This window comes from Puma concolor, chromosome C2 (genome assembly GCF_028749965.1).
Source record: "Puma concolor isolate L17-30 chromosome C2, mPumCon1.1.hap2, whole genome shotgun sequence".
NCBI lineage: Eukaryota > Metazoa > Chordata > Mammalia > Carnivora > Felidae > Puma > Puma concolor.
The window spans coordinates 68,918,331-68,936,798 of NC_141675.1; the positions used below are offsets into that span (position 1 = coordinate 68,918,331).

Here is an 18,468-nt window from a genome sequence, read left to right on the forward strand (position 1 = left end):
TTCCGTTCTTCTTCACTTTGAAGGACAATTTTGCAGGGTATAGAATCCTGGGTTGGTAAGTTTTTTCTTCTCCTTCTGGTATTCACAATACATATATGCTACATCTTTTGTAGTTACCTCATTTTTTGGATATTATTTTAACTTTTTATTTCCCAATCTTTTTTTTTTTCATTTGCTTATTATATTTGGAGGTTTCTACTGAGATATCCCAAGGTCAGAGATTCTTTTCTTAGACATCTCAGTCTAATGAACACATAAAGGCATTCTCCATTTCTGTTAGTGTTTTTGATCTCTAGCATTTATTTTTGGTTCTTTCTTAAAATGTCCATCTCTCTGCTTACATTGCCCATATTTTTTTGAATGCTGTCTACTTTATCCATTAGAGCTCTTAGTATATGAATCATTGCCTTTTTACATTTCTGGTCTTAAGTTCCAACATTCTTGTCATATGAGTCTGGTTTTGATGCAAAGTCTTTCTCTTCAATCTTTTTTTTTGTTGTTGTTTGTTTTTTAGTATGTCTGTGATTTTTTTCTTGATAGCCAGGTGTGATTTTTTTCTTGATTTACCAGGTTAAAAAATGGGCCTTTAATAATGTGGTGGTAATATGTGGGCGAGGAGACCCATTCTACAGTCCTATGATTAGATCTCAGTACCTTTTAGTAAGCCTGTGTTTCTAGACTGTGAACTTCACATGTGCATTTCAGTCCCCTCCCCACCCCGTCTTAGGTGGGACAGGATGGCTATAGTGGGTAGAGTTGGGTATTCACCTTCCTCCAAGTGAATGTCTAGGTCTAACTGGAATTGGATATTTCCCTATCCCCAGGTCAGCGAGGCTGTGATAAGATCCCAGCAGTTAGGTTCTGTTAAATAATTTCTCCTAAAGGAAGACCATGTTTAAAAAAATGTTTTGATGTATTTCAAAATGATCCCCTCTCTCCTCAGGAAGCATGAGGGAAATTTTTTTCTGATAGTCACTGTGAGAACCTGATAGAACTCCAGAAAGTAAAATTCAAAAAAGAGTATGAGCTCTCCATGACTCCATCTCCCTGAAGTTCTTAACTCTGAGTTGACCATACTGAGCCTCCAACAATTCACCAATTACAATTCAGCTTTCTCTACTCCTGCACTGGTTCCACAGAGGTTTCAAGTCATGGGTTTCTTTTCCAGTAAGTTGTAATTCTTTTTATTCACCTGTCTGTCTCTCCAATTTAGGGTTTGCCCTCTGACCTCACTTCTCTTATAGATCTAAGAATGGTTGTTGATTTTCCAATTTTTTCAGTGTTTACTTGTTGTTAGGATAAGGTGGTGATTTCAAAACTTCTTACATCCAGCCCTGTGTTATTTCTTTTTAAAGTAAACAAATCATTTGAAGCTAAAAAAGATGTCAAGTGTTATTTCTTCCCTATTTTTATATTCTCACCGTATGTTCTAATAAAAAAGCAGATAAATCTCTTAATTTTTTTTTCTTGCACTTCAATCTTTATTTTATTCTCATTAGCCATTCACAACAGCCAGCTTGATCAGCAGGAAATGTAGCTGACAAATAAAAATGGTTAGACATATTTTCTTCATTATTTCTTTACTGATCCCACCTCCTTTCCTTTTCCTTATGATGAATGATCGTCAGAGAAGCAAGTTGTTAACTTAGGTTTAAGTATCCTTCTTGTACTGTCTTGCTGATATTAAGAAAATTTGACTTTGCTGATGTTGGTTTTTCATTTCACAATTATGCTAATATTTTTCATCCAAAAGTATTAACTTTTTATTTTAGGAATTTTGAATATATTGCTCATAAAAAAGTGCCTGCCATTTACGTAAAATGAGAAGTTTAGAAATATGAACTTACAACATATATTACTTCTCATTTAAACTCAATCTTGCAGAAAACAATCTATGCCTTTTTAATTCTTTCTTTTTAGAGAGAGAAAGCATACTGAGCAGAGGAAGAGAGAGAGAATCTTAAGCAGACTCCATGCTGAGGGCAGAGCCTGATGTGGGGTTCAATCCCAAGACCCTGGGATCACGACCTGCAACAAAATCAAGAGTTGGACACTCAACCCACTGAGCCATCCAGGCACCCCACAATCTGTTTTTTTTACTAACAGCTGTTGATGTTCATAAGCAGTAGAAAATAAAAACATACAATCATATATTGTATTTAAAATTATTTTGTATGCTATCCTCACAAAATTTCAAAGTCCCCTCCTACCTTAAATTTGACTTATTTTTTTTTACAAATATTTTTTAATTGAAATTTAATAGCATTTCTCTTTTCAGTGTCCTCTCAGTTATCCAACAGTTAATGGAAAATTCAGACTTCCCTTTTCCCTTTAAAATACATATTTTTTTTCCTTTAAACAGTAATTAAGTTTGTCGTATATCTGATGGTGTTACAAAATTTTGTACACATTGTCTGGCCATTGGGTGGAGGTTAAGCAGAAAGTTAATAAAAATCTTTTTGGCCTATATTTCTATTTTCAGAGATAGGACTTATAGATGTTATGTGGTTAAAGTACCAACTCATCTTTCAGCTTACCTCATTTCCTTCCCCTTTCAATACCAATTTCTCTTTTATCTAAAATTCTGTATATTTATCTTTTTTCTTAGCATGTTACTTCCAAGACTCTTTATTTAGGATTTTAAATACTTTGACATATTTAGGCTCATATCTTGAAAGAGTTTTCAGAGAAATTTTTTCTGCATTTTGAGCAAAAAGAACAAAAAAAAAAGGGGGCTGGCAAATAAGCTTCTATTAATAATATATGTAATTGGAGAAAACTTTAGACTTTGTTGCCATGAATGCTATGATGCAGACCATTACAGCATGTCTACCAATCTGGTCATGTAAATTTACATCCATAATGACTCTGTTGCTACAGGTTGATAAACATTCTACAGCAAAAACTTTGTTTGCTTTCTAACAAAATTATAACCAGGCAAGATAAGAGCCTCCAGGGCAATAATTGCTTCACAGTAGGTGGCATCTACGTCACAAATTGCTCTGCATCTGGCCTCTAAATCATCTGTACAGAAGATAGTACTGCCAGACAAGAAAACAGGAAAAGCAAGGCTTGTTTATCAATATACAAACCACATGTATTTGGAGTATCTGTAATTTATTAATATTTTTCAAAAAGAAAACCAAAGGAAACTGAGCCAGGCTTCCTAGTTTAAAAAAGGAATTAAATTTATGAACTGAGATTGCTAGAAAATCAAAGGGCTATTGTTACTGCAAGTAAATATTTCTGTCTTAGAACTTTTCTAGATGAAGGCAGTATCATAACAAAGAAGTATAAATAAGAGGTAACCCACATTTTTGTCTATCATATGCTAGGTACTCAGTTATGAACTTTAGGTTAGATATTACATTTTATTTTCACTCTAAATCTAGGACATATATTGCTCAGTGGATTGCTCTAATTTATAGGAGAGAAAACTGAGGCTCCAAGAAGTAAGGAAATTTGTTCAAACTCATAACTAGTATGTGGCCACTAGGGAAACCAAACTATTTTTATCTGATACTTAAGTTTGTTCTCTTAATCACTGGGACATTTACCTTTATTTCTGAATATGCATGAAATGTATATCAATTTCAACAATGGTACAACTCTCAGGAATATTAAACAAACATTCATATTCAGATTTGAGGTTCTTGAGTTTTTAGCCGATATTCAAGGAGGAGTGGCTGTTCCAGAATTAGGGAAGGTGTGTTATTGATCAGCATGTTAATGCATTTTCGGAAGTCATCAGGAAGACAGAACTGGCCAGGTTATGTTCAAGGCAGAATTCTTAAGCATCCGGGGACCCTGACACTTTTCTACCACATATTATCCTGTTTTATTTATCACTATGTGAAATTACAGTATGTATTGGATTATATTCCACCCTTTGTTCATCTCTTCTTAAATGTAAACACCATGAGAACCAGGTTCTTGTCATGTTGTTCTCAGCCAAACCCTCAGAGTTTAGACTAGTAACAGAAACATAGTAGTCACTCTACAAATAGGTGCAGAATGTATGAATGAAAGAAAGAATTCTTGGAGAAGCTGTAAAGAACCATGTCTATGGAAGTAAAGAACAGTAAGGAATCATTTCAAAGGACTTATTGGATGTATATTAACTCTTTCTTACTGTCTGTCTCCAATATGAAGTTGGAAACACTACTTGTAAAAAAAATAAAAAAAGAAGAGACATTGTTAAATAATTACTTTGGGTCAGTTTATTCAGAAAGGATGGAGAAGTAATCCAAAGAGCAAGCCTTGAGAAAAAAAAAATACTCAATAAGTAGAAGGAAGCCAAAAAAGTCAAAATACTGACAGAGAGGAATTCTCTCTTAATCACTGAAATTATATACCATCTGAAGATATTTCTATCAAGAGTAAATCTGGTTTTTTGGATACATAATATTCCACATTTCACATAAAAATACAAAATTTTGGAAATTTGGCTAGGCTTGAAGAATACGTGTGAGAAGAGATCAGATATGAAGATTAGTGATTTCTCTTCCAGATGCAAACAGACTCAAGGCCGATCAGTTGACAAGGCACTGGCCTATTTTCTTGGAACATGGGACTAATATGTGAGAGAGATTTTACACAGGATTAAGAACAAAAACTCATTAACCTTTTACCCAATTGGGCTGAAACACAGGAGAATTATACTGGAGCTCACCAAAAGAAAAAAAAAAAAAACAACAACAACAACTCGAGTCTGTCAAATATTATGTAGGGAATTGAAGGGCATGGAGTCCAGGTGGTGTGTTCATCTTTGTTCCCCATTTGAAGGTCATACCTTTGCAATAGAAAAGCAGATATGAGAAATGAACAGCTGGTTGCATAAATGACATCAAAGGACAGAATTTGGTTCTTTTGGACATAATTATGCTAACAAAATCACTAGCTCCTGCAGTGACAAAGTGCATTTCATGGGTCTGGAGAGGACATATTTTTCAGGACATTCACTGACATAATCAACAAGATTCTTAAATCTCAAGAGGGAAGGCAATTACCGTGAGGAAAGGTCAATAATAAATAAAATGATGTGTATCAAGTAATACAGAGAGGAAAACAGTGGTGTGGATACCTACGATTTCTAAAGAAAAACCAGTAAATGCCCTTAGAATGCAACTAAATGTCTTTGCATTTCTAAATAACTCAGTCAAAGGTCTTAGTAATAAGGTTTAAAAGAAATTCCATTTAAAGAAAACTCAATATGTGATCAATTCTTGGACTGTTTTGCTTTGATAATAATTTTCTCTTTCAAATATTTTAGAAAGAAGCTGAAGGATGTTTTTATGAATATGTAATATCCTAAATGGAGAAAAAATAGAGAAAGAGGTATTGTAAATGATAATAGCTTCTTTAAAAAGTTTCTCATCCTTCTAAAAATCTATAAGACCTTTGCCAAAGAACAGAATGTGGTTGACACTATAACTATGGATTTGGGAACACACAGACAGCTTTTGGGAAAGGAAAAAATGGAAAAAAATCCTATGACCTGAATTTTGTAGAGCATTGGTTCTTATCCGGGAACAATTCTACCCCCAGGTGATATTGGCCACTGTCTGAAGATATTTCTTATGGTCACAATTTTGGGGATACTATTGGAATCTATTACTATTGGGATACTATTAGCATCTGAGATGATGCTAAAAATCTTACAATGTACAGAACTGCCCCCTTGCCCCTTGCTCCAACAAATCATTATTCAGCACAAAATCTCAATAGAATTTTAGTTAAAAAAAAAAAACCTGATCTAGGTAACAACATAGTTCCATGAATATGTGAGATTGTTTTCTTTTTAATTACAAATCACTATAATGAAAAAAAGGGGAAATATCAAAACAAGGTATCATAGCTACATGGGAAGTCCCTGTTGAAACTGGAAAGCAATGCTTATATGGTAAAAATGCCAGATTTGGATTCAGCAGGCCTAGTATCTACAGCCTTTAATAGTATTGAGATGGAAGAACTCCAGTAGTCATGAGTTGGGCTTACAGAATAACAGAGTAAGATTCAAATTCTCAACCTATATCAACAAGGAATCAATGGATTTGGATAACACACTGGACCAGATGGACTTAACAGATACACTCAGAACATTACATCCTAAAACAGCAGAATACACATTCCTTTCAAGTGCACATGGGACATTTGCCAGAATAGATCACATACTAGGTCACTAAACAGGCCTCCACAAATACAAAAAGATTGAGATCATACCATGCTTCTTTTCTTACCACAAGGCTATGAAACTAGAAGTCAACCATAAGAAAAAACTTGGAAAGATCACAAATACACAGAGGTTAAACAACATGCTACTAAACAATGAATGGGGTAACCAGGAAATCAAAGAAGAAAATTTTAAAAATATATGGAAACAATGAAAATGAAAACACAATGTTCCAAAACTATCAGGATGCAGCAAAAGTGGACCTAAGAGGGAAGTATATAGCTACCTCAGGAAACAAGAAAAATCTCAAATAAACAACCTAACTTTACACCTAAAGGAGCTAGAAAAAGAATAACAAATGAAGCTCAAAGTCAGAACAAGGAAGGGAATAATAAGGATTAGAGCAGAAATTAAAAAAAAAAAATCTCAGTCTACCAAATACTAGCTGTTGACCTGTGAGGGTTCTTTTTATGAACCTCGTAAACAAGGATTAAAAATAATATCTACTTCATTATATTTCTGTGGACATTAGGTACAATAATAAAATTAAAACACTTAGTAAAATACTTGCAATGGTAAGTGTGGGGTAAATAGCAGCTTTTATTTACTACTATTTTCTTTTTTTTTCTTTTTTTATATGAAATTTATTGTCAAAGTGGTTTCCATACAACACCCAGTGCTCATCCCAACAGGTGCCCTCCTCAATGCCCATCACCCACTTTCCCCTCCCTCCCACCCCCCATCAACCCTCAGTTTATTCTCAGTTTTTAAGAGTCTCTTATGGTATGGCTCCCTCCCTCTCCCTTTTTTTTTTCCTTCCCCTCACCCATGGTCTTCTGTTAAGTCTCTCAGGATTCACATAAGAGTGAAAACATATGGTATCTGTCTTTCTCTGTATGACTTATTTCACTTAGCATAACACTCTCCAGTTCCATCCACGTTGCTACAAAAGGCCGTATGTCATTCTTTCTCATTGCCAAGTTATTTACTACTATTTTCTTCGCTTTCATTTCTTTACCTATAAATTAAGGTCACTTGATAGGATGATTTCCAAGCTAAAATAGGATTTGAGATCTGAAAAGAAGTTTCAAATCCTATGAAAAATTAACTAAAACTTATAGAGTTATCTGTTAAAAATATCCTATTTAAAGTGGATAAATAAACTTATAGTACATAAAACTCTAAAATACAGAAAAATTTGAAAATAATACTAAAAACACAAAATTGCAATCTGGGAGGGATAATTTCTATTCCTAATTTAACTTTAAAAATCAAACATGATTAAGAAGTTAATTGAATTGGAACAAAACTAAAATCAATGTTTTATATGTTGAGCTAAAATCTAATTACCAAGGGACATTGAAAACCAACCTAGGAGACAAGATACTAAGCAAGAATCAGCAAGAACCCTTCTCATAGCCTTATTTCCTGCCCTAGATGATGAAATACTCAAGCTTATTAAGTAATACTTGAGACAATTCAGAATGCAGTTTTGAGAAACCTAAAGAAAAAAGACCTGAAAAGTTTCATCCTGATATTTCTTTTTTTTTTAATTTTTTAATGTTTATTTATTTTTGAGAGAGAGAGAGAGAGAGAGAGCAGGGGAAGGGCAGAATGAGAGAGAGACACACAAAAACCAAAGCAAGCTCCAGACTCTGAGCTCTCAGCCCAGAGTCCAATGCAGAGCTTGAACTCACAAACTGTAAGATCATGACCTGAACCGAAGTCGGACCCTTAACCAACTGAGCCGCCCAGGTGCCCCTCATCCTGATAGTTCTAAAAGAAGAGATAAATTGATAAATTCTAGCAATCCAGACTACTACTTCCCGACCATCTGTCAATTGCTTAGCTGTCAGGACTTCAGCCATATCTGTGCACTCAGTATCTGTGGAAGGAGAAAGATTTAGGGGTCTCCAGAAAAAGAAAAACAGACATAGCTTTCATGGCACAGAGAAATCATTTTGGCTATCAGTGATCTTCTGTGATCTCTGCCCTACTTGTCCAAGCACACTTCTTGTAGAACTTCCTAGGATGTGTCAGAATTAAAAAGAAATGCAAAAATATCAATAGTTGAGGATTTAAAGGGAACGAAGGGAACTCAGAGACTAACGGCTGTCTAGCTAACTGTATCAGAGACAATAAATCGGTGGTAAAAATTCCCAGTGCTGTTTCAAAAATAAGAAAGATCCTGCATTCCTTACCTGAGATAAGGAGCCCAGGACTCCATCAGTTTATACTGGCCCTTGGAGTATGCCCATAGCCCCTTCTCCTTGTCTGATAGTTACCTTTGCTTCATTATCATGTTAAAATCTCTGCCTAAGGAGGAGCACAAACCTTATGAACATAATATACAATGTATGCATAGACATTATTCCTTAAAATGTATGTGCCACCTTATGCCCACCTCTACATATGATGACAAAACTCCTTTTTCTGAATATTCATCCTAACTCTAAATAAAAGAAACCCACTCACCCCTGATTAGGGAGTCAAGGCTTTGGAAGTAATTCTCTGTGACCTACTTATTTGCTGCAAATAACATTTCTTTGTGTGACAACTCCACCTGGCTGTGGTCTCTACCTGCAATTCACCAAGGAATGAACTCATGTTACTTATGTTACATTTGTTTTAAGAAGGGTGTTTTGGTTACAAACAGAAACCAAGTGTCACTACTAATAGAAAATGATGATGAATTTTAAAATCACATTTTAAAACTCTTTGTCGATGCTCTTGCCTGCCAAAACTGTGTCTAAGTTCTCTTTTTAAAAAAATAGGAATCTTAACAAGTGTTACAAAAAGTGTTAAATAAACACTAGTACCAAACTGAGACATCCTTCTTGATGGGATGTAATTTTTTAATTGAAAAAGGAATGATTCAATGTCTTCTAATTAATATCATTTAATTATTCAATTAATAATCACTTAAGTCAGTGTACAGCATGAGATAATTTGAAGTTTGAGTAAAGAGAGCCCGAGGTATTATGCTTTGTTTTGGGCAAAAATGCCTTTAAAACCCACCAGAATTACCTGGACAGTTTTTAAAATATATCAGTGCTCAGGCCTCTTTAGCAGAGATTCCGATTTGGTTAATCTGGATGGGGCCTGGACATCAGTATATTCTCCAAACTCCCTAGTGATTCTAATATGCAGCCAATATTGGGAACTCTGCTCCAGAACAACACACTTGGTAGAATACATCATTAACAAACGCTTGGAGGTACTTAACAAATGAATTATCTAATATTTAGATCCAACTTCATTTTCTGAAACAATTTGCAGACTAATAATTTAGGTAGGATCACAAACATGCTGAATGCTGATTTTAGCAAGGCATTTAATAAATATTGATTATATTACAGAAAGTTTTTTTTTTTTTAATGAGTGCTACATAATAGTAGTTTGATTTCTATCTGGTTAAACTATTGCCCAAGTTATATCTAAAGCTGTGTGTGTGTGTGTGTGTGTGTGTGTGTGTGTGTGTGAGAACTGTGATGTGCTCTATATGGTCTAATTCCCATTTGGCAGTTAAAGAATCTTTATTAGTGATGTGAGTTAGGAGGCTGACTTAAAAATTACTGTGTCATGATATTAGGAACAACATATAATACAGGACAAAAGTCTACTTTTAAAATAACTATAATACTAGAGTGGTAATGATAATGTTAAATAGAGGAAAAGATGCTGACTCTGGATTTTGAGTTAAAGATTTGGTTTTGAAAGTACAAGATAATGGTCTTGTGGCTGAGCAATACATGGGTTAACATATGTAGGAATTTAGCAGTTTGCATGTTCAATAGGAACCATTGGAGTATTGTGGCTACTTAAATGAAACAACCATCCCCAATGTAAGTTAGTTGCATTAAAAGGATAGTCACCATATCAGAATATGTATTATTCTCACTCTGCACAAGTCATACTGGATTTGGAAGGATGTCAGATTTTTTTTAATATTGTTAAAAAAGAGCTTGTCAAAAGAAAAATGCATAGGACAAAAAGGATTTTGAAGGGTGGAGATATTTTTAAAAATGATTCAATGAGCCAGAAACTTTAAAAAAAATTAATGTTTTTACTTATTTTTGAGAGAGAGAGAGACAGAACATGAGTGGGGGAAGGGCAGAGAGACAGGAAAACACAGAATTGGAAGCAGGATCCAAGCTCTGAGCTGTCAGCACAGAGCCCAATGTAGGGCTTGAACTCATGAACTGTGAGATCATGACCTGAGCCTAAGTCAGATGCTTAACTGACTGAGCCACCCTGTCGCCCGGAGTCAGAAATTTTTAACTTGAAAAATAAATGTGTGTGAGGAATCCATGACCATCATCCATGATAATCATCTTCAAATATTGAAGGGTTCTCATGCCAGAGAAGTTTTGATAGATTTTGTGTGGGTGTGGTGAACACAACTAGAAAATATTTTAGTAGGCTAAGGTCTACTTTCAAACATAGCCTCTAATTGTTCACATGCAACGATGACTTGTCCTTAAGATAAGGGCCTCTCTTACAACTAGAAGTTTTTAACCAAAGGAAAGGTACTTCTTTTGAGAAATAGTGAAGGTTCAGGGGCTGGAAGAATAGCCAACAGTGGACGTTTCTTATTAGATTCCTTACAGTTCAAGAATTTATTTAAATACAGTTCAGAAGAGCAAGCAATTTAAGATTAAGAAAGTACTTAATACCAGAAATAAAATTATAAAAGCGACTTGTAATCCTTTTCTAATATGAGCAGTTGTTTTTTTCTGGAAGAAAATCATTATATATGCCAATTTATATATATTTTTTATCACCTTTCTCCTCCTATATTCTATTTCATATGGCCACAGACTATGAAAAATGTACAAGTGTGTTTTCTGCCTTGCAATAGAATTTAATATACATTGTCAATTTTCTTTTTTTTTTTTTTAATTTTTTTTTTCCAACGTTTATTTATTTTTGGGACAGAGAGAGACAGAGCATGAACGGGGGAGGGGCAGAGAGAGAGGGAGACACAGAATCGGAAACAGGCTCCAGGCTCTGAGCCATCAGCCCAGAGCCTGACGCGGGGCTCGAACTCACAGACCGCGAGATCGTGACCTGGCTGAAGTCGGACACTTAACCGACTGCGCCACCCAGGCGCCCCTACATTGTCAATTTTCAAGTCATAAGCAATTCAATCTTAACTAATGAACTTGAACTTAGAGTCATGTATGTATATATAAAAGGTAAAAAGTACACCTTATACCATCTTATAACAGTTTATATTTGACAGCTGAAGGAGTGCCTTAAGATCTATTAGAATTTATTAATATGTCACAATACTAGCTTTAGAAATGATAGCCTTAAGCAAGTTCTTTTTTCTTTGAATGAACGAAATATAAGATTGTTGAAAATAACTCCTTAATGACTTCCATTCATTTTTGAAATCTATAACATTCTGTGAAAGAGAAGTAAGCTTTGGCATTTAAAAAAAACTTCAAATTCTAGGTAACTATATATAAATATTGCCTTGGTAAACTAAGCAGGAAATATATGTTCTTTCCATGGCTCAGGACCTAGTGACCATAATCAAATGGAATGCATGAAAAATCTATATCCCACATTGGATTTTAAGTCATCCAGCTATCATAAAATGCCTGAGATGTGATTGTAAAATGAATTAACCATAATCTTTACAGAGGTGTCAGTTGCACATATTTAATTTTGCATATTTCTAAAGGCTAATAAATCAGGTGAACAGAAATATATGCCAAAAGCCACAACAATTTTTATACACAGTTTGACAAAGTGTTTTTTCCGTTACTTTAATAAATACACTTTCAAGCAAAGTTTTTGCTAGTGAAACTCTATAGTTATGCAAACATCCTAAACAGAATGGTAACATTTAAGTGTTTAAAACTATCAATACCTCTCACTAGATTTTCACTATACATTATTTAAATAAATGAATGAGAAAGCATAAACACTGAAATAAGATATTTTTTATATATTCACAAATAAAAAGTCCTTCTATGGCTCTCTACCTTATTAGTTTATGTGATCCTGTGTTCATATTTTCTCATCTGTAAAGTTAGAATATTAGTAATAGTATATTCTGTATTGGGTTGTTGTGATAATTAAATAGAATAACGAATGTAAAATGCTCAAGATAGGCTTAGCACATAAGAAATGCTTAATAAACATTAGTTACTATTATTATACTATCACATCTTCTTTTGACTCTATTTAAAAAGTGTATAAGATACATATTTGGTAAAAGAGCCTATAAAACAGAATCTCTCTTTGCTTTTTCACAAAAAATATAGACCATTTTTGTCAAGGACTGAATGTGTATTCCTCTCTCATTCATATCTTAAAACCCTATTCATCAGTGTGACAGTATTTGAAGGGGGGGAGGTTTGAGAGGTAAAATAAGTTTAGATGAGGTCATTATGGGATTGATACCCTTCCTTATAAAAAGAGAAAGAGAAGGAAAGTTCTCTCTGCTTATGCACTGAGGAGAGGCCATGTGAAGACACAACGAAGAGGCAGCTGACTAGAAGACAAGAGGTCATACCTCGCCCAACACCAAATCTGCTTGCACTTTAACCTTTGACTTTCCAGCCTCCAGAACTGTGAGAAATAGCATGTTTTTAATAACTCCAGTCTATGGTATTTTGTTACAGCAGCCCAAGTTGACAAAGACAATTTCACTCTCCTACCCACTTACACATGTGCATACCTATATTATGCACAAAAACAGGTATTCGAAAGATTTAGTCTTAAGGGAGACCTTTTGTAAAAATAGCAATGATTCATTTAGGCAAATATGTTCTCCACTGACATTGTAGAGTGATCAAAAGAACTGTGCTTCTAAGGCAGCCCTATCCTCAGGCAGTATCTTAAAACATTACTTGTCATATAGATGCTCTGAAAAAATAAAAAACAAATAAAAATAAAATTTCAATGTCAAATAAACTTAAGAAACAACACCTGTGTTGTAGACTCTGGGTCTGGAGTTCTCTCTTGTCCAGCAAGAAAGCAGGATGCAGGATTAAAAATGCAAGAGAGGCTAATGTCTGGGAAAAGACAAGAGCCCCGAGTAAGGGTCCTTGCTCATTTTTATTAGGATCAAAAGGCTTACAAACATGGTGATGGGCATCTACAAAGAGACAATGAAATCGTGAACATTAATTCATGGGTGTGAGGGAAAGGTAAAGGTTTTGAAGACATGCGGTGTCAGGGGTTTAGGTCAATACAAAACAAAATCCTGGCACAGGGCAGAAGGTTGTTTGTAGCAGACATGAGGCCCCACCTCTGTTTACCTAAACTTGCCTAGGGGACAAGAAATACAGAGCATACTGCCTCATGTACCTTTCTTTTACTAATTAGTTCTGTTCTCTGGCAACTTCCCCCTGCAGCCCTCTACAGCCCTATTTACCTGTTTACCTAATTTGGTCCTTCCTTCCTGTGAAAGCAGGTTTCTGCTATTATACTAAGTTGGGGGGCATTTCTGCCCCGAATACCTAATCTTGTTTACCTTGTCTTGGATATTTTCATCCTGAGATTCCCTACTCCTACACCTTTGTCTTATATTGGGACCTTTGCCCCACTTTACCTATACTGGGGACCTGTGCTCCATTTACCTACTTTTATTTACCCAATCCTGTTTACCCAAACTAGGGTGTGTATGGCTTTCTAATTCTTTATGCTTATTATGGAAAGAGCCTAAATGTCCATCAACTGATGAATGGATAAAGAAATTGTGGTTTATATACACAATGGAGTACTACGTGGCAATGAGAAAGAATGAAACATGGCCCTTTGTAGCAACATGGATGGAACTGGAGAGTGTTATGCTAAGTGAAATAAGTCATACAGAGAAAGACAGATACCATATGTGTTCACTTTTATGTGGATCCTGAGAAACTTAACAGGAACCCATGGGGAGGGGAAGGAAAAAAAAAAAGAGGTTAGAGTGGGAGAGAGCCAAAGCATAAGAGACTCTTAAAAACTGAGAACAAACTGAGGGCTGATGGGGGGTGGGAGGGAGGGGAGGGTGGGTGATGGGTATTGAGGAGGGCACCTTTTGGGATGAGCACTGGGTGTTGTATGGAAACCAATTTGACAATAAATTTCATATATTTAAAAAAATAATAATTATTATTTATGCTTTATTAACCCATTGGTGCAAACTTAGGAAATTCCTAAACTTATTCTCTACACACCTGTAAAAATATTCTTGGGATTCCTACACTGTAGTGAGTTTCATTATATTTAAGGTTATCCAGAATTCCCTTCCTTTGGGAAACGGCACCTTCATCTATTTTCCGTAGTTACTTCTCCTCTATTGTGCAATCCTGATGGGATTATAAATAAAAGGAGCCCTTTGTTTATAAAAGGGGTGAATATGTAAGCCAAACTAGCCAATTGAAGCCTATCTCTTCTGAGTCTGAAACTTAACCTGAATGTCTCAAGGACTGAAACAGTCAATCAAAAACAACTGGGGCTCATGCAGTACCTTGGTTTCCTGATAAGACTTTTGATAAATTCTTACCACCCCAATCCTTGCTTCTATATTTTCCAAACTTATTCTCTATCCTTGTCAATTCTGTGAGCTATAAGATCTACTTTCATTATATTCCAGCTCTGCTTAATTTAGGCAATGTGTTTCTCTTGCTTGCAATGAAAATAACCTAATTGATAAACATAAGCAAAACAAACAAACACAAATACACATACAACCTGCCAACCTTCCAGGAAAGAAATGTGTGTGTGTGTGTGTGTGTGTGTGTGTGTGTGTGTGTGTATCTATACTTCTCTATATCTATCTATCTATCTATCTATCTACCGACCTACCTACCTACCTAGATATCTGTCTTTCATCAACCATCTATCTACCCCAGTTTTGGTTTTTGTTTGTTTTTGTCTTTGTTTTATTTTTATTTACTTATTTTTTTTAGTTTCTTTTAATATTCATTTATTTTTGAGAGAGAGAGGGAGAGAGAGAGAATGAGCGGGGTAGGGGCAGAAAGAGAAGGAGATACAGAATCTGAAGCAGGCTCTAGGCTCTGAGCTGTCAGCACAGAGCCCATCATACGGCTTGAACTCATCAACCATGAGATCATTACCTGTGTTGAAGTCATACACTTAACCAACTGAGCCACCCAGGCACCCCGTGTTTTTGTTTTTTTAGAAGGAGCAAGTGTGAGATGGGGAGAGAGGCAAAGGGAGAAAGAGAATCCCAAGTAGGCTCCAAGCTCAACATGGAGCTTGACGCAGGGCACAATCCCATGACCCTGGGATCATGACCTGAGCTGAAATCGAGTCCCATGCTCAACCAACTAAGCCACCCAGGAACTCCTAATCTGTTTATGTTTTACCCAGCATTTCTCTACCTGATTTGATCAAAAAACTCTTCCCATTCGGCCTCCCCTCCTTGTCTCCTGAACATCTATTAGTGCCACTTAGCATGCTTTGAGCAACATGTTCTGATGGATTAACTGTATCCAAGAGCAATGTCTTACATCTGGAGAACCGTCTGACATTCCATAGTGGATTACTGCTTCTATAACATTCATTTCCTCCATTTCTTCATATCATCTCCATTGCATCTAAGTGATTGCACCACATTTCTCAAGTATTGAAAAATTCACACTTACACAAGAAAACTCATTTTAAACTGTAGCATCTGGGCTTTTGCAAAGAAATGTAAAGAAGTGCCATCTTTCATTAGGTTAAAAAATGAGATCAGAAATCTACCTAGGTTACTGTATTTCCCCCCTCTGCTTTCATCTATATTGGCTTAAGGCAATTAATCAATAAGCAAGGACAAGGGGTGAAAACATATGGTCTTTGATATTTAATAAATGAATTAGTGGTGTCCCTTGCTTAAGCATATAAATTAATAAGCATTAGGTCCTTTACTTAATGAGGAATTTCCCTTTTAAAACCCAAATGAATTATCGAAAAGACCATGGCATAAATTCAAAGGCATTTTCTGACCTTCTTGTATTCTGGCCGGCATGAATTTTTAACAAGTGCTGTATATCTGAAAGTCTATTAGAAATTGTTCATATGAAAACTTTTCTTAAAATAAAAAGCTAAACTAGCAAAGCAAGGAAAGTACCTACGACACCAAGAGAATATTTAACTTGTGGCAGAATGAAATTTTGCTAAAAGTGTTTATGATCTCACATTTTGCTGTAAAATATAAAGTGTTCAACAATGTAGGAAATAGTGGGATTACTGTTAGTGTGTACTTTAAAAGTAAAAATCATAAGTAAAATAAAAATTTCTATGTATTTATGTCATATGGTGCTTTACAAAAGTTCTATTAAATGTTTTCCAAGATTTTTAAAATCAAGAGTCAGTTGCTACACTAAAATGTGTTATAAAATATAATAATTTTAAATTAAAATATTTCTAATGAGAGTAAAGGTCAAAAGACTTGACATGGTTTCCTAAAACTTATTCTAAACCGGTGGTTTATATCTCAGCAAAGATATTATAGATCTTTTATTAAACCTGTGGGAAGAATGGTCAATAGACAGCCAGACTTGCTCTGCATTCCGGGACTATGGTTAAGAAAGTAGTCTTAGAATCTATAAAGCTGCTATTTAATTCTGTGGGGACTATTTACTACAACAGTTTCTCAGAAGTCTTTTAGTAGATAAGTGTATAAATATTCACCAATTCTCTCCAAAAGAGAAAAATAAGAATGATACAGTAAATTGTTCATGAAGCTAAGTTTGCTCACTATAAAGGATTAACCTTTCTTCCCTCATATTTTTGCTTATTACATTTTTAAATTGAATGAGAATGATAGTTGATATTGCTCTGTAGATAAAAATACCTATTCTCGGGGCGCCTGGGTGGCGCAGTCGGTTAAGCGTCCGACTTCAGCCAGGTCACGATCTCGCGCTCCGTGAGTTCGAGCCCCGCGTCGGGCTCTGGGCTGATGGCTCAGAGCCTGGAGCCTGTTTCCGATTCTGTGTCTCCCTCTCTCTCTGCCCCTCCCCCGTTCATGCTCTGTCTCTCTCTGTCCCCAAAATAAATAAACGTTGAAAAAAAAAATTAAAAAAAACAAAAACAAAAAAACCTATTCTCCTAATGTTTCTAAATCGGTGGATGAGAAAGTTGGTATCCTTGATATTTTAAACTAATTGTGAAGTTTGAAATACTTAAAATCATGGATCTAAAATTTTTGTCCTGTAAGATTTAAAAGTGTTTTTTTAAATTTTTTAATGTTTATATTTTTTGAGAGAGAGACAGAATGCAAGCAAGGAGGGACAGAGAGAGAGGGGGACACAGGATCCGAAGCAGGATCCAGGCTCTCAGCTGTCAGCACAGAGCCCTGTGCAAGGCTTGAACTCACAAACCATGAGATCATGACCTGAGCCGAAGTCAGACGCTTAACCAACTGAGCCACCCAGGCACCCCTAAAAGTTTTATAATTTTAAAATTTTAATTAAGTTTCACCAAATATAGGTAACATTTACAATAAGGTGAATTTTTAAATACTTAAAATTAAATACTAAATCATTTCTTTCCAACTCTGTACAGAAAGATACTATTTTAGACAAATAAAATTTATTAATATGAAAGATCCCTAATAAACCAGTTTCCCAATGGCCTATTTTACTGATTTTCAACAAGAAAATACATATGCATTCCTTAATCATTGATCTTTACTTCATTCCACATGAACATTGTTTATGACAATAAACTTTCCTTTTTTTCTTCTTGTTTAAAAATATGTGAAAGGCACTTTTTAAAATACTTATTTTTATTATTATTATTTTTAACACACTACTATACTTATTGTGCATACATTAAGTGGTTGAGTTTAATGCTATTGAGTGGAAAGCTTTATGAAAGCTTTTATGAATGGAAAAAGCTTTATGAATTGCTTCACAGAAGCAATTAAGATCATCCCTCCAACCATCATGTATTGCAAAATTCAATTTGGGTCTCCAGTATACTATTGAATGTGGAAGATGAAGTGTCAAGTAGAATGAACATAATGGTTGATTAAAAATATACTAAGAAGTTAAAGAACCACCGAAGTATTTCTTAGGTACAAGTGCAGATCCATTTGAGAAGGACTTAAGGACTCCCACATTTAACTTAAATCATTTTGTATTAGCTTTATTTGAATATGTATAAACCTAAGATGAATTATAAGCTCATACTAACAGTTCAAAGGAATTATAAAAATAAAAATTACAAAATAAATGTAAAATGTCTAATATTCAAATTTGAACTAAAAGTAATAATACTAATCTGCTATGTCAGATGATGTTGTTTAGCTAAAACCAAGTAGTTGATTACACTGCAAATGT

At 35.0% G+C, this 18,468-nt stretch overlaps 1 long non-coding RNA gene across 2 annotated transcripts in view; it reads right to left on the bottom strand.

Moving 5' to 3' along the window:
• Positions 1-358: 358 nt before the first annotated feature.
• Positions 359-18,468, bottom strand: part of LOC147577305 (uncharacterized) — a 740,585-nt gene continuing 722,475 nt past the window's right edge. For both annotated transcript variants that reach the window (XR_015240129.1, XR_015240130.1), the window contains exon 8: positions 359-2,028. This is a non-coding gene — a long non-coding RNA (uncharacterized LOC147577305). The remainder of the gene's footprint in view (positions 2,029-18,468) is intronic.